The 21420-nt window shown below is 33.7% G+C and overlaps 1 pseudogene; it reads left to right on the top strand.

The window, feature by feature from the left end:
• Positions 1 to 5515: 5515 nt before the first annotated feature.
• On the top strand, positions 5516 to 7083 carry LOC112411151 (rho GTPase-activating protein 17 pseudogene; annotated as a pseudogene).
• Positions 7084 to 21420: the final 14337 nt, after the last annotated feature.

Genomic DNA, 21420 nt, shown 5'->3' with positions numbered 1-21420 from the left:
ACAAAATAAAAATCTCAATAAAGAATTACAACTTCAACCATAGTGAAGCTTTTGCCTTTGTTACTTCACAGTCTAATTACATGTAGTATTGCCAAAATTCCTAGAAAAATTGGTCAAATAAGCATTTTTCAAAATCTCTTCATATCTTCCTAAAATCATGAATTTATTAAAAATGTACAAATTTAATTATTATCATCTTATTAAGAGTCAACATTTATTTTGCAAGCTTGAATACTCTGGTAACTTATAGATAGACACTAAAATTGCTACAATGGTGACAGCATTAGCACCTGTCTCACAGAATGATTTTTGAAAAATAAAAGAGTTTATCCATATAAAGTACTTAAACAATGTCAGGTACATAATAAGTGCTCTTTAAATATTTTCTATAATTGTTGTAACAATTATAATAATAGTTAATAATGATATTGCATTTGATATCTATTATTTTAAAAAGGAATACAAACTATTAAGTATGACACAGCACTAAAGAGTGTACAATTTTTAAAAATTATTCTGGATATTTCAGTTATTCATCCAAAAACAGAGAATTGTTCAGGATGTATTTATATTTTGCTTAAGAAAATATTCTTGCAAATGAATCCACTTGCTTTTTTTTGTCATGAAACTCAGCACGTTTGATAAACCTTTTTAATGATTGTCTTTTTCAGGATATCATAAGCATTATACAATGCAGGGCAACAGGATGAATCTAATAATTACCTGTTGACTAAATGAAGGTTTTACTGAAAATAGTAGTAAAATCACTTGTCTTTAAGTGAATTAAGCCTAATACATCGTCTGAAACAGGACACAATCATTCTGATGATCCTATTCATACAGTCTTTGGAGTAAGTGCCTGGGTTAGAAATGCAGATCTTAGTAAGAGCATGGCCAGCCAGAGAGATCCTGAGTCCTTGACTGAAACTCTATTCAGAGACTGCAATGCACTGGCTGTGCACCAATTCTGGTGTGGGGAGGGCAGGTTCCCCCAAGAGGCCTGCCAGGTAAAGCCTCTATAGTTGCCCATGGTCAGGCCTTAAAAATCATACATAGGTTTTTGAACAGGAGCTGAACTCCTCACCCACAGTGCTGTATTTGAATTTCCACTCCCTTCATAACTGATGATGCTGATTGCTTCTTTATTAACTTATGGGTAAGTGTATACCTTCCTTTTTGAAGTCTTTATTATTTTGCTGATTTTATTTGCTCATTATTGATTTGTGGGAAGTCTTCATGTATTCTGGAAACAAGTCTTTTGCCAAACACATATGTATAACATTTATTTTCTCCCACTCTGTGGCTTCCTGTTAATTTTCATACCTATGTCTGTTGCTTAACATCTTTTTTTTTTTAAGTAGTTATGTATTCAGTATTTTATTTATTTATTTTTGGCTGTGTTGGGTCTTCATTTCTGTGCAAGGGCTTTCTCTAGTTGCGGCGAGCAGGGGCCACTCTTCATCGCGGTTCGCGGGCCTCTCACTATCGCGGCCTCTCTTGTTGGGGAGCACAGGCTCCAAACGCGCAGGCTCAGTACTTGTGGCTCACAGGCCTAGTTGTTCCGCGGCATGTGGGATCTTCCCAGACCAGGGCTCAAACCCGTGTCCCCTGCATTGGCAGGCCGATTCTCAACCACTGTGCCACTAGGGAAGCCGAACATTTTTTTCTAAATAAAGATCTTTATTGTCAAGGCTTACTGGGTCCTCTCTAAGAAATCTTGACTATGCCAAGATTGTAGAGATATTGTGTGTTCTTGTAGAAGGTGTGTACTTTTAGCTTTCTTACTAAGGTCAAGTATCAATCTCAAATTGTGTATGGTATGAGATAGTGGTTCATTTACTTCACATATGAATAGCTCATTGTACCAGAACAATTTCTTGAAGGCTTTCTTTTGCCATTAAGTGGATTTGGTACATTTTAAAAAATCCATTGGCCTTATAAATACATATTTGTTTCTGGACACTTAATTTGGTTCAATTGATCTAATAATCTATTTCTATGTCAGTACCACAATATGTCTTGATTATGAAATAAAGTTGTATGATTTCTCAAAATGTTTAAACTATTTCTTCAAAATTATTTTGGCTATTTTAGATCTTCTGAATTTCTACATGAATTTTAGAATAATTTCATCAAATTCCAAAAACAATGTTTTTCAGAAATTTGTTAGAATTTGTTAATTCTAATAATAATTTCAGGGATAATTGATATAAAAGTATTGAGTCTTTGAATCCATAAGCATTGTATAAATCTCAATTTGTTTAAGTCTTCTTTGACTTCTGTCACCAAAGTTCTTTAGGTATTATTGTAGAGGTCTTATATATGTTTTGTTACATTCATCCATGCATGTTTTATGTTCTTCAGCTCTTTTGTAAATGATATTTTCATTTTAGTTTCATTTTATAGCTGTTTGTTAATAGTATACAGAAACACAATTGAATTTTAGAAAATGTTATTATAAAAAGTGAACTTATCAAATTAATTCTAGTAATTTTTATAGTTTTTAGGCTTTTATATGTAGAACATTATCTTTACTGTGAATAAAACTGTTTTATTCCTTCTTCTGTAAACCGTATACATTTTATTTCATTTTTTCCATTGCAGAACTTTCTAGGATCTCAAGAAAAAAGGTTGAAAGTACAAAGCCTTACCTTACTCTCAGCCTTATGGGAAAAGCATTCATGTTTTCACCAACAAGAAGATAAACTATGTTGTTAACTGTAGAACTTATAAATGACCTTTTGGGTTAAGAAAGTTTCCTTCTACTCCTAGTTCACTTCAAACTCATTTATAACTTTTATTTTGATTATTATATTTCTAAAGCCAACCAAATATTAAAATATTTTGGCTAAAGAAGAGCACATAGGATAAAGTAGGAATATAAGGGGTGGTTAGGTGAAAATACTATAGATGGTAAAATAAAGGATAGCTACCATGGAACATTGAGTCTTTTCTTAAGAGTATGTGTGTACTTTCAATATGGAAAACAGATACACTGTCATAAAACTGGTTTCTAGCATCTCTCTAACTAGGATCTGTATTCCTTATATGATGTTTTAGAATCAGATGGCTACTTAACATTCGTTGCTCAGTCACATTTTTTAAATAAGCCAAATTTAATACCTAGAGTTGTTGTGATAAATAAATGCAAAAAGAATATATGGAAATCTTCAATTCATCCACTGACATATAGCAACACTTTATATTTTGTAATTGCTCTAGTGGTGATATTTCAGATGATGAAGTCATAATTATATTCATCATGAAGATGATGGCGATGGCAAATAACCATTATTAAAACATGATACGTAGTTGTGTTTAATGCCCATGGCAGACTAATAAAAGAAAAACCACTGAATCTAATAGAAGGAATAAATAAGTACTTAAAAATAAAATACACTGCCCTAGTGGAAAAGTAGCAACAAGATACAAGCTACCTTCCATTCAAGATGTCTCAAGGTAAAAATAACTGACATTTTAAAACATCAACATAAAACCTGGGTCTATAATGAAAACTGCTTAAGCAGTTCCTGTAATTTTTCTCTACGGTTATGTAAACTACCAGCTCTAGTGTTTTTGACAGTATTGTTTTCATTTATTCCTTGTCTCATTCTAAATACATGATTTATTACACAATAGTTCTAGCTGAAATGATTCAAACCAAGAGAACAAGAAAAACAAAAGTAAACTAAGTTGAGTGAGTCTTGTACACATTGTGTGTGCACTGAGGTTCTGCACTTTTGATGGAAGAGCTCCACTTTCAGTCACAGCTATATAGCAGGTAATAGCCAAGTGTAGTACAGTGAATTCACAAACCATGAAAAACATTGTGAAACCTAGTAACATCTAACAGAGAAAATAGTAATGTAAGATGGGTATTGTATTATAATTATATTATTATGGCTATTATAAACATTCTTACATTACAAAAATCATAGCAATATGTTACAGAATGTCTGTCAATGATGCTCATATCATACCAAAGCAGAGCAGAGTTGAAACATTCTACCTGGAGTTGCCCAATATAATGAGATTCAACTACATGATTCTGATTTTATAAAAGTTAAGCATACTTGAATATCTCCGTACACCTTTGAAATTTTCCTCATACATTCCCTATTAGAGATTTGATCAAATTCAAACATGAGTATATGCACTTTGTTCTCAAACAATAGCTCCTTTATATTAAGGATGATTATCCCTTTTCTTCATAAAACTCTGACTGATTTATGCTTCTTGACAAACACAAATCATTATTTACACAACTGTAATACATTTTTTTTCCTCTGTGATAAAATTCATCAAAATTGCCTGTGGTTTTAACAAAATGACATTGAACTTTTGAACCGATTTGACTGTAGGAAAATTGAAGCCAAAATTTGTTCAGGAAAAATAGTTAACTGAAAGAAAATACTCTATGGAATTATGTCAGATGTGTAGGTAGGAAGTGACAAATAATGCAGCTATTGACTTCTTTTTCAATAAAAAATCTATGTTATTAGTATGTGGTCTGTGAATTGATAGTTAGCATGACTGGTGAGAGAACCAGTAAAAATTTTACTTAGAAAATATTTTTCAGGATGCCTTTCTTCTTTGGTGTGTAGATTAATAATTTACTCTTTTTTTATGCAGACTTTACCAATTTAACTGTCCATTTCTCATTCTTGAAGGATTCTGACTGATAAACTCTCTTCCAGTAACATTGATTATTCAGCAATGCTGAACTTGCAAAATATAAACAAACTCTGAATCTTCTTGCAAATTTGCAGCCATATCATTGCCTTCTAAACTCAGTGTGTCTAAAGTGTATTAATACTACACTGCATACTGACCATTCAAACTCTTTATCATGTAAGGACTGAAACTAACACTAAGAAGCACTCTTTGTTTTATGCAGAAAGTATTGACATTGGTGGCAACATTAGAGCAATTAAGAGACAGTATTAACTGAAAACTGTTTGGTTTTCAATATTGGATAGAGTGCATAGAAGACACAAACTCCCTTAACTTCCATTTTAATATGATGCTTATGTAAACAGTATGTATGGGATATTTTCAGAAGCAACTTTAAAAGAAGGCAGAGTAAATTGTATTTGGTAGTACATATTTCACCATTTCCTTTGTTAAAGAGACAAGTCACTTTCAAGGTCACACTTCAGCAACAACCAAGTTAAAATTAATTTTTTTTCAGAAATGGCAATTAAGTGGCAGTATAATTATTTCTTACAAGAAAGAACAATACATCCTGCAAAGAAGAATTTCTCCCACAAAGATTCAAACTGTATGAATATTAAGTGTTTATATTTGCATTATGCAATCAATTTCAAAATAAAGTAGTATCATATACATTCCATATGTTTCCACACTTCCACATTTCATCTGATAGAAGGACCAGGCTTCCACGAATTTTGTGCAACTGACATGACGATTTAGCCAAATTCAACCTGGAGATCCTATAAGAGAGCAACCTGAGGTAAGATAGCAGAAACAGAAACATAAAAAAGAAAGTAGGGCTATGTCACCGCGAGTGACGCATGACATGGCCAAAGGTGAGCCTGGAGAACCACTGATGCTGCTGCCCTGCCCTTTCAGGCCCAAGTCCCTAAGGCCTGGCCACCACTGCAACAGTGAAGAAGTTCAACTTCATGAAGCAGCTGGTCAACCAAACTGTGGCTAGAGCTGAGAAAACAGAAGTCCTCTGTGAAGATCTGTTACAATTCAAGCTGTGCATGGACATTGTTCAGTCAATGTACCACCATCCCCACAAGAGCCTGATGGTGTGCTTCCAGGGCCAGTGTGGCACCGATGCCAGGAGGTACAGAAAACCCTTTCAAAACTCAAAATATTCAAAATGCATCAGCTCAGCTAGAAGAATTTCTCTTGGGGAAGATGCTGGACACATGTGGGGATGCTAAGAATCGATTAGCTCTAAACTCTCTCAGCATGATGGAGTGCTTTTCTTTGTTGAAGAAAAGATTGTGGACTTTCTGCATGACATAAACAGAAGTGGAGATCCCTAAATATAGAGAAACAGAGGAAATAGCTCAATAAAATGGGATTTGGTTAGAGCTAGGCGGAACTAAGCTCACAAAACTTCAGAAGTCAACTTTCAGGGGCTTCCATAAAAAATAGATACCTTAAGAGATGGTTGAAGCTGGAAATCAAGTAGAACACTGCAAAGATCAATTTGCAAGCAGACATGAGCAACTGTATGGCCAAAGAAGGGCAGTATAACAAATTCTTTGTTTCATTATTAGAAGCCCAAGCAGATTACCATCAAAAAGCTTTAGCAGTCTTAGGAGGGGCCCTCCCTGGAATGTGAGCCCATCAAGGTAGGTGTGTGGAAAACCAGCTTTGGGGACTCCTTTGAAAGAATAGAGGTGGTTCTGGTTGAGACCTGTGTCATTGCTCCTCCTAGAGAACCACATAGAGAAGGGCATTTTTAAATTGATATTGGGGCCTCCAAGTTAAAGAAACAGAGCTGTTTTAGACTGCTCTACCTCTAACCTAGATGAGTTCTATTCAGACCCCCAATTCTGTAAGCTGTTGATTTAAAGTCCTAATTATGGAAATTGCCTTAAATTTTGATGACTTTTAATCTGTGTGAATAATGGACACAAGTTGCAAGTGTGTGGGATTAAGACAAAAAAACTTCAAGATTTATGGAGAACAGGTCAAAAGTTGTCACCACAAAATTTCGTTAACTTTAAGTATTTAATTAAGTTCCTTTCAGAGCTTGCTTATACCAGGAGCATTAACAAAATGCACTGCAATCATATTTGTGCCTAACTTGTTATGGGCCAAAAATGAAGGAATGCTTGCTGAAATGGCTGTAGCCACATCCATTCACGTGGTTATGGTGATTGAACAAATCATTCAGTATGACAACTGGTTCTTCACTATAAAGGTAAAATGTAATGTATCGGAGCATTTGTACATCTCCACACAAATTCCATCACTCTTCCCACACTGGAAATGACAAACTCGGGGACCCTGCAGAAGAAGTGGCCTGCCAGTTTGGTGGAGATGGAAGGAGAATTGGCTAAGAAGGAGAACTTAAATATGAAGCTTATGGACTTCTAGGGTAGCAATCTAAAGAAAGCATATATCCCCTGCTTTCTACCTGCCTCTCCCATCTGCAGATTACATCACCTTGGCTTCAGTGGGCCCAGAGCACCCTCCCAAAGCTCTACGGCTGAAAGCAGTGAAGGGGATAAGACTGCCCTTACTTTATAGACACATTGGAACAGGGGCTGAGGAACTGGAGTCAGATAACTATTAGCCAAAGCCAGTCTCAGGCAGCTGCCAGGTCCCATCAGCTTTGGTACAGCTCACAGTTCCTCTGATCTTAGCACTCATACTTTGCTCTGAGCTGTTAAAAATCCTTCCAGCACACCTAAAACCAGGAAATCCACCTTCTGGCTACCCTGGGGGCCAGAGTTGTCCAAGAATATCTTAGCATCTAACCAGTCTCTCACCAAATCCTCCTTGCAGTCAACATACAGGGCAGGCTCTAGGCTAGCCCTCCACTGTCTCCAGCTCTCTGGGCCCTGGGGGTACTTCCAGAGCCTGTCCTTTACAACCTCACAAACACCCACTGACACAGCCCCAACCTAGACCAGCCAAGTTGGGTAGCCATAGCCCTTCCAAACCCATGGCATTGACCAATGAGCATGGACTTGAGCAATTATCTCACACTTCTCTCCAGAGTCCAAAACCCTTAGTACTTCACTCAGAGAGGACAGTCCTAGATTTTAGCTTCTTAGATTCAAGCTGTGAGTAACCTTGAGACTGTACAGTTACATAATGAAATCTTACTGAGACCAAGACAAATACCAAAGCCATGATACTGACCCAGTGTGCCCCCATCCCCTTATTCTCCTGATGCCCACTCAGTGGGGGATGGCAACCTCACCAACACAGCACTAACAGCTTTCAAAATAGTAATGGATATATGATCTTCCATATTTAGTAATAACTGGGGCTTATAATATTTTATGACAACAATTCTAGGTTTTCAGAACCAATTGGCAGCATATTTCCTGAAATACACTCATATTCAGTAAGCAAAAATTGCTTGGCTACATTTTGCTGGATATGGATGATACAGAAAGGGCAGCCTTATGAAAAAAGCTGCCTCCTAGCCCTTGACCTCTTCTTTACTGGGGAGTGGAATAGGGCAGGCAGCCATACTATGCAAGACTTTGCCTTTTGCTCAGCTTGAGGAAAAAGTGGAGGCTAACACTTAAAGCTGAATGACTTGTGTCTTGAGAAGTTGAATTTATTTAACTGGGAAAGAAATTATGCCAAAAGCAAAAACAAAACAAAATGAAATACCTAGACTGGAAAGAGTATTATTGCTGAGATGTGTATAGGAAGCTTTAGTCACAGCTGTTATTGCAAGCAAGTAGCGCCAAGGCAAATTGAAATGAATAAGAAGCAATGTGTAAATGATTTATTTAATAAAATACATTAATTGTAAGTTACCTACTTCCTGCTACTTGGACTTTCATTCTTATGTATTAGGAATGAGTTGCTTCTCCTTCACTCTTGCTGCAAAATCATTTTGTATTAAGTATGGTCCACTTCTCCCCTAAACTTCTCAAACCATAATCTTTTGTGTTAACTTGACTTTCACTGGTTGGTCCTTAGTTGGAAACAGGAGAAAACAACCAGGAAGCCAAATGTCTTTGACCATTCGGGGTCAATGTCTGCACAGGTAGTGGTTTGTCTTCATGGGTTAGTTCCTTCAGAGGTTGTAGGTAAGAGTTCTAATTGTCATATATGGTTTGGCCATTGTTTGTATATCTGTTGTCTCTCAGTCCTCATTCTGATCATGCTGTCCCTTGCAAGAAGTTGACCAGCTGAGTAAAGGCTAGATCCAGGTCTTCACTGCTTTAGGATTGTTCAGTTGTGTCCTTATGCAACTGTATGAAAAACAATTCTTGGCATTTTTGTTGTACTATCATGGTAATCATCTGACAAAAGAGCAGCTGCATAGAAGCATATAAGATCAGGGATATAATGTAGTGGAGCAGCATACTGACTACTAAAATTAACACAAAGTAACAATAATTAATACTTCATTTAAGATGCTTGGAACCAGGAGCCCAACCTTCTGAACTCAGGCCAAAGAACAAGTCTCATAGACCACAAGGAGAAAACTTAGACATTCAAGTAGCTTCTTCCTTAAGGCAATAATATGTAGCCTATTCTACTTTGCTTGTTTCATTCATCCAAATATAGCAAGAAGTATTAGCAATGGCACAGACATCATTATAATTTACCAACAAGAAATTGAGAGCAATTTCACTAGTCATGCCAATGAGTTCAGACTGACCTATATTCCACCTAGGGCAGAAGTAATATCTTTAATAACTTCTATCAGAGTTATTGATAAGTTTCCTTCACTTTTGTCTATGTGTAAGATTAGCACCAGTGGGGACACTGCTCTGATTTTTCATATTAAAAAATGAATCAGTAATTTGTATGAGTAAAATGTTTGAATAATCAAAAGTGGCCTTTTTTTGGATATTGTGCCTGGGTCAGAATTTCCAGACTTAGTTCTTATAGAATTAGGGTCTCTGTGTATAGAAAAATCTTTAAATGTTATTCCTAAATTTCATGAGTTATTTGTCTGAGGCAAACAAGACCTGAAACCCTGGCTACAAATAAAGTAGTACCTGCTAGGGGAACTCAAAGATGCAGAGAAACAAAGGAGTTGTCCACAACACAAAGTCAGAATCAAAGCCTTACATTAGCTAGGTTACATATTTGGATCTCTATTAGTCTCTTTCAGGTGGCAAGTACTTGGCCTATTGCTCTGTGAAGATTGTTGAATTCAAATTTAGAATTACCTGTCATGTGATCAATAGATTTGTAATGCTTTTTTTTCTTTCTGGGATGGAGTGGCACTAGCAAAGTCACAGGTTCATTTGTTTATGGTCACTTGTTCATATAGTTGCAAGTAAAAACACTATCCAGTTGTAATTCCCTGAAGTGTCACTTGATGAAAGCAGAACTGGCCACAACTGTTTATCATGAGGGTCTGGTGATACATGGTATAGTCAATAGTAGGTAAAATTGAGGGCAATAACTACATTTGGGATAATCTAAGAATTGTCTTAGAATGTGTATTTTTAAAAAAATTTCCATGCTATACATTTTTATCCCATTTTATATTTTCCATGCTATACATTATTTAAAATGTCTATGTTTTGATCTAAAAAGTATAATAAAGAGGAAAGAAAGTAGAAAAAGGGCCTTATAGGTGAACAACAATGAGGAATCTATTGAAAATAAGAAGAATGATTATAAATGAGAAAGTAAGAAACAAAACAGGACTCAGGTGTCAAACAGACTTAGGTTTGACATCTTGAGTGAAAGCAGTCCACTATCTGACATCATCTGCTTGTTCTGGAGGTCTTGGGTCAGCTTTGTTCTTAGGAAGATGAGCTGCTTCTTTAGGATATCTGTGAATCTTCACTTTGAGGTCCCCTATTGGAGTATTATCCAACTGTGTACAATTCTACATTGCTTCTTTAGTTGTGAAAGGTAAACCTAAGCATTGACTTCCTGAAATTTTTTATTTGTTGTTAATAGAACCTGATAACATTGATTTCAACAAGGTTCAAGACCAGCTTTTTCTCTGATGTCTTTTCCAACACATGAAAGCTCCTTGTTCAAGATCTGAAGAAGAAAGGCAATCTTAACTTGATGGTGATAGGGCAGGGTATAGTACTTAAGTCCCTTGCAATATTTTGCCTTGACTGCATGTAGCAGAGCATAGGCTAGTATAAAAGAGAAAAATCTCTAAATGCATAGACATCTCAGTTACCAATTCATAGAGGGTAAATTGATGTGTCTGTGAGTGAGAGGACTATATGGCCATTAGGGCTAATTGGAGTACCTTTAGCCAAAGAAATTAAAGGGTTTTCAAAATTTTACTAATTTTAATTTAAGGATGCCATTGAGCTTTTCAACCTTTCAAGAAGATTGTGAGTGGTAAGGACAGTGTGGTTTTTGAGTAAGAGATAACATCTTATAGAGTTATTTTATAATGGTTTCCATAAAGTATGTACATTGGACACATTATATAAATGTTGGAATGCCCCAGGTTGGAACATAAGGTCGAGCAGCATTTTAGTGACTTGGTAGGGCAGTGACTTTTTAGCAAAAGAGTTCTTCAATCTACTCTGAAAATAGACATAAAGTAACTAAAACATACTCAAATCCCATCGTGAAGGGAAATTGGATAAAAGCCATTTCAGGTTGCTCAAATAGCCCTTGAAGATTTGCTTCCTGACAATGTCCCACCTTTACAGGTTTTCCAGGATTATGTTGTTGACAGGTGATGATAAAAATAGCCTCAGATGTATTATTAAAGTCTCCCAGTTGCTTTGAGATAGTAACCAATTTGTCTTTACTATGATGAATATTTTCATGGAGAAATATTTATGATATCTACTAGAACTCATCTGGTGCCACCAAGAGGCTGACTTGGGAGGACAAGAAATTATTCAGTGAAGGTCAGTGTGAGAATGAGAAACACCAAGAGGCCTCAGTCTTGTGGGATGGAGTGAGGGGAGGCTATTTTAGCGGGAGCCCTATCTTGTGTGAATTTTCTCTCTGAGAATTTCACCAGATTCTCATAGTGAGGATTTGAGAAAGATCCCTTCATGACACTGGAAGAGGAAAGGAAAATGTAATCATTGTGAAAGATGAGCAGCACGTTATCAATGACAGTGACCTATACTCCAAGGGAAAGAACTTCACCAGATTGCAATTCTGGAAGCACATTCTACTGGGGCAAGTTGATTTCTCCTTGTTCCATCATCTCCCATCTTCCTGGAGGAGAAAAAACAAAACAACAAAATTCTCATTAGGGGATAGGACTTTGAAAAAATAGATTGAGAACTCTGCAGTTAGAGAAAGGAGTAGGGTGTGAGGATAAGGAACAGAAGCACTTGTGAAAGCCACAGTCCTGTGATGCATGGCCATTAAAAGATGAATACTAAATCTGAAGTTTATAGAATGCTCCTACTAACTAACAATTTACCACCACTCCAACAGGCCTCCAGTTTCATTACAATTGATTACAGATGAAAGAGTTACAAGACACAGACTCTCTCCAAGAGCAGCATATAGGAAATCCCCAAAGCCAAAAAAGAAGACAAAACCAAAGCACACTAGAGAAATAAGTTGAAGCTTCTTGTAACTAAAGCTAAAATAAACAATAGACATATTAACAATTAAATAACACAACCCAAGTACTAGCCAAATTATCGTAAGTTCATACTAAAGATTTATGTACTTCATTCTATTACCTGATAAACCTTATCCAACTGTCAACAAAAAATTCAAAAACATGCCAAAAGTCAAGGAAAAGCACAGTCTGAAAAGATAAAACAAGCATCAGAACCATATTCAGATATTAAATAGATATTGGGATTGTGAGAGAAGAAATTAAAAATAATGATGGTTAACATGGTAAGGGATCTAATGCAAAGAGAAGACATATATGAACAGGTAGGTAGTGTAAACAGAAAGATGAAAAGCTATGAAAGAATCAAAAGGTAATACTCAAGCTATGAAATAATTGAAAAAAATCAATGCTAGAAATCAAATAAACAGTAATAGAGATGAAGAATGACTTTAATGAATTCATTGGTAGACTCAACATGGCCAAAAAGAATCAGTGATGAATAAGAAAGATCAGTAGAAACTCTATAGACTGAAATACAAAGAGAAGAAAAAAGAATGATTTTAAAAACAACAACAAAAGAAAAAAGAACATCCAAGAATTGCTTAACAATGTCCAAAGATGTAACATACCTATAAGTGGAGTATAAGAAGTATAGAGAATGGAGCAGAAGAAATATTTAAAGAAATATTGGCCAAGAGCTTTCCAAAATTGACAACGGACAACAAACCACCCATCAAGGAAGATCAGGGAATATCAAACAGGATAAATACCTCCTCTGCAAAAAAAATCCATACGTTGGCATATTATTTTTAAATACAGAAAACCAGATACAAAGAGATAATCTTAAACAAAGCCAGGAGAGGATGTGTGACACCTTACTTAGAGAGGAACAAGGATGAGAATTATAGTGGAATTCCTACACAAAATATGCAAGCAATGAGGGGAGTTAAATATTTAATGTGTTGAAAGTAAAAGGAAAAAACTAACTAGAATTTTATCTCCAGGAAATTATCCTTCAGAAGTAAAAGAGAAATAGACTTCCTCATATGAATTAAAACAGACCTGTCCTGCAGACCTGCCTTGAAAGATATTTTAAAAGAAGTTCTTCAGGGAGAAAGAAAATTCCATTGATCTGACACCGGATCTAAATAAAGCAAGAGCACGAGAGAAGGAATAAGTAAAGATAAAATAAAATAGCTTTTTCTTATTTTTAAATGTTCTAAAAGATAACACTTCATTAAAGTAATAATAGTATACATGTGTTGGGTGATTATGGCTTATGGATAAGTGAAATGAATAAATCAATGCCACAAAGGATAGGAGGGAAGAATGGGAATACTCTATTGCAAGGTACATGCACTACATGTATAGCAGTACAGTAGTGATATGTGTAGCAGTATAGTGTTATTCAAAGGTGAACTTAGATTGTTTTGAAATATACATTTTGAACCCTAGAACAACTACTAAACATTTTTTAAAAAGAGATATAAATGATATATATGCTAAGGGAGGAGAGAAATGGAATCATATAAAATACTCAGTTAAAACCAGAAAAGGCAAAAAAAAAGGGGAAGGGAGAAACAACAAAAAATACAGTGAGTAGAAAACAAACACAAATATGATAGACATTAATCCTCTGTATCAAATAAGAATGTTCTAAAGACACCAACTGAAAAACGGATGCCAAAATGAATAAACAAAGACCCACCTATATGTCATAAATAAGAAACTCACTTTAAAGACTTAGATGAGTTAAAAACAAAAGGGCAGAGAATGATATACCATAATAACACTAATAAAAACACTAAAGCACCTTCCTATTCAAAATGCATTTAAAATTTACTTTAAGGTTTATCATTATAATAAAATTTTTTCTGTTATTGCTATAGATTGCACATTCAGAAATTATAATTACTTTATAGCAAATTTATGTAACTTTTACTACTATTGAACATTTGTTTTGAGGTTTCTTACATTTTATTAAAAGATTTGGAAACTTTGAGTAAAACCAGTCAATATTACTTTTAACATTTGTGCCATACTTTGAGAAAACTTACTACATTAATAATTATTTCAGCTTTCATTTAAAGACTAAATGATTCTAAATATTACTTAAGAAGATGTTTTAAAGAACATTCAATTACTTTTAGATTTAATTCACAAGTTAATTCTTCTAGGAGTATTTTTATTTAACAATGGATATGATATTAAAAGAATATTTATAAGGCAAAGAAACCCATCTCTAGTAAATGTAACTCCAAAAAACCGTATGTACAATTTATTGAACACTAGCATTCACATTCGATGTTGATATATTTTAAATAAATTTATACTTATGACAGCTTATATGCCTGGGGCAAGGTATGATGTTTTATTCAAATGGCAAGGTATGAATTTTTTTATTAAAATGTACATCAGAGAAATACTCTTCTTCAATTTTAGAAATTTTGTCCACAAAGGAGGTTTTTAAGAAAAAATGTAGGACAGCAAAGTAACTTTTATCGAAATTGTGTGATGATTTTTCTCTATTTTTTAATCTTTACATCTTTATTTTTATATTTTTTGTGCAATCAATGACAATTGTATTATTTGGTTATATTGATTGAGCACTTACCACATGCCAGGCTTTGTGTGAAGTGCTAACTATAGATTTTTTCATTTTAAAATTGAAGCCATAATTTATATACAGTAAAATTCACACTATTAAGTGCTCAGTTCTGTGAATTTTTTAAATGTATACAGACCTATAGTTACCACTAAATTCAGGATAAGAGCAGTACATCATTTTAAAATATTTCTCATGTCTTTTTGTAGTCAACCCCTTGGCTTTACTTCAGACTCTGGCAACAATTGATCTGTTATCTATTCTTAAAGTTTGCCTTTGAAAAAATGTCATATAAATGAAATCATACAATATGTAATTTTTTGAGTCTGGATTTTTTCACTTTGCAAAATGTATTGGAGATTCATCCATATTGTCACATGTAGCCATAGTCTATTCCTTATTGTGGAAGAATACTTTGAATTCTATTGTGGAGATTTGGATGTATCATAGTTTGTTTACTCATTTCACAGTTGAGGAACATAATTATTAATAAAGCCTCTGTACACATTCACATACAGGTTTGTGTCAATGTAGGTTTTCATATTACTTGGTCAAATTTCTTGAAGTGTGATTACTAGGTTATATGATGAGTATATTTTTATCATTATCAGTAACTGCCCAACTGTTACTAAAGGGATCTACAAACTTGCATTCCCCCAATGATATGAGAGTTCCAATTGCCCCCAACCTCTACCAGTACTTAGTATTGCTTATATTTGTAAAGACATTCTAATAAGTGTGTTTCAATTTGCGTTTCATTAATGAATAATGATGCTGAGCATTTTTTAATATGATTATTTGCCATATATATTTCTTCTCTAGTAAAGTATATGATCAATTTTTTAAATTAGGTTAGTTGTTTATTATTGAGTTTTGAGTATTCTTTATATATTGTGTGTACAAGTTCTTTATAAGATAGATCAAATATTTTCTCCCAGTTTGTGCTTGAATTGAGATTTTCTTAAAAGTTTTAATTTCAGTAAAATCCAATTTATGTTTTATGAATTATGCTTTAAGTAAACTAATGTCATATGATTTTCCCATATTTTCTTCTAGATATTTTTATAGTTTTAGCTTTTACCTTTAGGTGTACAATACAATTTGAATTAATTTTAAAATATATTTTTCTGTAAGTGCGTTTATGTGGTTGTCTATTCAAAAATGTATCATTGGTCTATGTACAAAGAGTGAGTGAAACCAAAATTTTCACAAATATTTTCTATGACAGTAAATGTCACTGATTTTTAAAGTTAATGAAATGTGATCTTGCATGTTTTCTGAAAGTATATTTAAATTAAAATAATAAATGTAATTATGAATATAAATATTATATAAATATCTAGTTGAATTCAAGAAGAATCTTCTAACTGAAAATACCATTTCTATCAATTATAAGTCTATAAAATTTTAAACATGAGAAATATAATGTGATGCTTATAATGTAAATAATTGGACATAGATATTACAATTTTTAAAAAGCACATTAAAATATAGATATAAAATTGCATATCCCAAAGTTAATTTCTGTTCGATTGTAATCTTGAAGAAATTCACCAGGATGGTTAACCTATGCACAATACATGTATTTGATGACTTAAATGTTCTAAAGTTGGATATGATTGCTAAAAACATTCATTATATTTCTAAACAATATTCACTTATTTTCTCATTTGAATTTATTAAAATATGGAACTATATTAGAAATAATTCATCTTGACAAAACCCACAAAAATCATTTCAGTAAAGTTTTTTGTTTGTTTTTATTTTTTAGCTGCACATAGAATATCTCCCATTTGCCTTCTATGAGGAAAATTATTGCCAAATAAACATTATATCAGTGATATTACATAGGGAAAGTGAAAAAAAGCAATAACTGTTGTGGATTATTAAAAAGTGTTTTACATTTTTCTTTGACATTTTTTATATGATATTTTTCTTACTGATTTACTTAAATTGTTACTCTGAGTAAAATGAATATGAATTTGTCTATTAACAGCAAATAACAACTTTATTAAATTATATTGATTCTTAAGTTATCCAATTAACTAAATGATAAAATTTCTCTTTTCTTTCAAAAGATCTCACTGTTATTCTCTAACACACTTACATATCCATTATCTTGATAAAGATAGATTCATATAACACCTCAGCTATCAGGATGTCTCCAGAGTGCACTAGCAGTTTTATAAATGTCAGCTCCTGAGTATTACATGTGAAAATGCAGCAGTGCAGTAAAGCATCGAACTGGCCTTGTTTCAATCACTGGAGTATTACATTTTAAAGGTCAGATATATATGATTATTTTACCTGAGCCACCTTGTTGGGAGGAGAGTGACTGAGTCACTCACGAATTGCTCCAATTTTCTTAATGGTTCAAAACTTAAAGGAAAGAACCTTGGAAATATGAAGTGAAGAATCCAGACATCAAAAATGTAAAACAATTTATCACAAGACTGTAGTTTGTACACATGAGTACTTGGTGTTAAAAATTGGGGAGGATATAAACAATTTATGTTTAAAATATAAATGTGATGTAGCTTTAAAAATTGTATACGCTTATCCTAAGTAACTTGTGAAAAATAGTGGCATAAGTAATTGTTCTATATCTTATTCTATATCTCTATATATTCTACATACAATTTGACGTATTATTTATTCTTAATTTGCATAGAATTCTATTTGATCAATTACAACTTCATGAGCTCTATAAACTTGCCCCAATTCTCCTTCAAAAAATTATTGAAGGTGCATGTTGAGATTCACTATGAAAACATTAATTCTTTCAGGTCGTCATGAATAAGTGGCAAATAAATCCAGTAGGCACCATTTGCATGAACAGTATCCTGACTTAGTATTGTAGTGAAATAGTTCCATATCATTTTTTTTTTTTTTTTTCGCGGTACATGGGCCTCTCACTGTTGTGGCCTCTCCGGTTGTGGAGCACAGGCTCCGGATGCGCAGGCCCAGCGGCCATGGCTCACGGGCCCAGCCACTCCGCAGCGCGTGGGATCTTCCCTGACAGGGGCACAAACCCGTGTCCCCCGCATCAGCAGGCGGACTCTCAACAACTGCGCCACCAGGGAAGCCCCCATATCATATTTTAAAATTCCCTGAAAAACAACAATAGTATTACCTGTAAATATTTTTCACTTTACATCATCTACAGTAGAGCTACATGACTGTAACTCAACACCAGACCCAGAATAGACAGAGAAGTATGGCCATATCCACACATATTTATATGAATAATCATAGGTAGGGCTATTTTTTCTGGAATTTATCAGGAAGTCCACATCAAAAGATGCATTTATATAATTTTCTTCAAATACTCTGTTCATTAAAACAAAGAAGTCTAAATTCAGACCAAAAATACGATCTCTTGAGAGATCTTAACAAAAATGAGGTAGCTAATGAAGACCAAGGCACCCACTCAAATATATTAGAACACAACATTCATAGATTAAATGCTCTATCCCTTTCAATGAGATATTGATGTATTCAATTTGTATTTCACCATTATCTCTAAATTTCCCTGTGCTGTATTCATACATATCTTCAATATATGTGAAAAGTTAGATTAAAGGTTAATCTAAAAATTAACTAATAAGAACCTAAAATCTAGAAGGAGAGGTTGTTTGAAACTATCAATGTCCATTACAAGTGAGGATTTCATATAAAACATTTGCTTTTAAATGACATCCAAGAAAGATACACTTCCAGAATAGCAGAATAAAAATTAGCTTCACCGTAAAAGTAATAAGATCCCTCACAAATATTGTTAAAATAAATTAATAATCAAAAACCTTCCCATAAAGAAAAAATCCAGGCTCAAATAGCTTCACTTGTGAGTTCTAATAGATGTTTAAAGACAAATTAACACTTATTTTTCACAAACTAATCCAAAACATAAAAGGAGAGGTGCTTCATCCCAGCTCATTCTATGAGACCAGTATTATCCTGATACCAAATCCAGACAGATACCACAAGAAATGAAAACTATAAGCAAATTTCCTGTAAAAATAAGTATAAAAATCATCAACAAATACTAGTAAACTGAATAATGCAGTATATAAAAATGATAATACACCATAATGAAATAGTATGACAATACATCATAACAAAATTGATCTCAGTAATGCAAGCTTGGTTTAACATACAAAAATCAATCACTGTAATGTGCCATATATAAAGAAGAAAAATACTTTGTTCATCTCAATAGACAGAAAAAAAGCATATGACAAAATCAATCACACTTTCATGATAATAACACTCAAACTTGATAAAAGGTATCTATGAAAAATTCCCATTTAATATATACTTAATAGTGCTTTCCTCTAAAGGTCTTGTGTAAGACAAATATGTCTGTTCTCACCACTATTATTCAACAATGACCTGGAGGTTCTAGACTGGGCAATCAGGGAAGAAAGTGAAACAAAATGGAATAAAATTAACAAGGAAGAACAAAAATTATCTCTATTCACAGATGTTATAACCTTAATTTTTATTGAAGTATATTGATATATTATATTAGTTTCAGGGATACAGCATAGTGATTCAGTACTTTTACAGCTTATAGTCCATTAAAAGTTATTATAAGATAATGTTGATAATTCCAGGTATATACAATATATCCTTGTTTATTTTATACACAGTAGTTTTTGTCTCTTAACGTACAACTGCCCCCTTCCTTCTCCCCACTGGTAACCACTAGTTTGTCTTCTATATTTGAGTCTGTTTCTGTTCTGCTACACACATTGATTTGTATTATTTTTTAGATTCTATATATGTGATATCATACAGTATTTGTCTTTCTTTGTCTGACATTGTATTTACCTAAGCTCATATTCTCTAGGTCCATCCACATTGCTGCAAATGACATTATTTTGTATGGCTGAGTAATATACTATATTATATATGATATATATAAATATATTTAAATGACATCTCCTTTATCCCTTTCTCTGTTGGTAGACACGGGTTGCTTCCATATCTTGGTTGTTGTAAATAATGCTGTTATGACATTGGGATGCATGTATCTTTTCAAATTTGTGTTTCTATTTTTTCTGCATATATATCCAAGAGTATAATTGCTTCATCATATGGTAGTTCTATTTTTAGTTTTTTGAGGAAACTCCAAGTGTTTTCCATAGTGGGAGCACCAATTTATATTCCCAGCAACAGTATACAAGGGTTCCCTTTTCTCTAAATCCTTACCAACATTTGTTATTTGTAGACTTTGTGATGGTAGTCATTCTGACAGGTGAGGTGATATTTCATTGTTATTTTGATTTGCGTTTCTCTAATGATTAACAATGCTGAGCATATCTTCCTGTACACGTTAGCCATGCCCTTCTTTGTCTTTTGTTCAGCCTTTGTTTTAAAGTCTGTTTTGTCTGATGTGAGTATTGCTACACTCACTTTCTTGTCATTTCCATTTGCATGAAATATCTTTTTCTATCCCTTCACTTTCTGTCTGTGTGTTTGTTTAGCACTGAAGTGAGTCTCTTGTAAGCAGCATATCTTGCAGGTCTTGTTTTTTATCCAACCAGCCACACTATGTTTTGATTGGAGCATTTACTCCACTAACAATTAAAGTAATTATTGATAGGTATGTATTTATTGCTATTTCATTACTTGTTTTCCAGTTGTTTTTGTAGCTCTTCTCTGTTCATTTCTTCTTTTTGTTCCTTCTCGTCATTTAATGATTTTCTTTAGTAGTGTGCTTATGTTCCTTTCTTATTAGCTTTTGTTTATGTATTGTATGTTTTTGATTTGTTGTTATCATGGAATTCATATATGTTGACCTGTAACTATATAGACTTGTTTGAAACTGGTAGTCATTTAAGTTGAAACACATTGTAAAAATCTACATTTTTACACCCCTCCCCCACATTTTTGTTTTTGATGTCATATTTTCATCTTCATGCTTATCCCTTAACTGTTTATATTATAGTTATAGTTGCTTTAAAATTTTTGGCCTTTTAATATCTGTACTGGCCTATTTAATTGGTTGATCCTCAGTTCTTATTACATATTTGCCTTTCCTAGTGTGATTTTCCCTTTCCTATAGATTCTTACTTCTTTTTCACTGAAAGAAGACTCTTTTAAGATTTATTTTAGGGTAGATTTAGTAATGATGAACTCTTTTAGTTTTTGCTTGTCTGAGAAGTTATTTATCTCTCCTTCTATTCTAAATGATAATCTTGCTGGGTAGAGAGTGTCCTAGGTTGCAAGTTCTTCGCATTCAGCACTTTGAATATGTCATGCCATTCCCTTCTGGCCTGCAAACTTTCTGCAGAAAAAGCAGCAGCATTCCCTCGTATATGACTCTTTGTTTTACTCTTGCTGCCTTTAGAATTCTCTCTTTAACTTTAACTTTTGCCATTTTAATTATGATATGTCTTAGTGTGGATATGTTTGGGTTCATTCCGTTTGGTACTCTCTGTGCTTCCTGTACCTGAATATTTGTTTCTTTCTTCAGGTTTGGGAAGCTTTCAGCCATAATTTCCAAAAATACATTTTTGATACCCTTCTCTTTTTCTTCTCCTTTGGGGACTGTATAATGCAAATGTTGGTAAGCGTAATGTTTCCCAGAAATCTCTTAAATTAT

The sequence above is a fragment of the Neophocaena asiaeorientalis genome, unplaced genomic scaffold (genome assembly GCF_003031525.2).
Source record: "Neophocaena asiaeorientalis asiaeorientalis breed wild unplaced genomic scaffold, Neophocaena_asiaeorientalis_V1.1 scaffold190, whole genome shotgun sequence".
Taxonomy (NCBI): Eukaryota; Metazoa; Chordata; class Mammalia; order Artiodactyla; family Phocoenidae; genus Neophocaena; species Neophocaena asiaeorientalis.
Note: the sequence above shows the minus strand (reverse complement) of the source record. Positions and strands in the feature narration are given on the sequence as shown.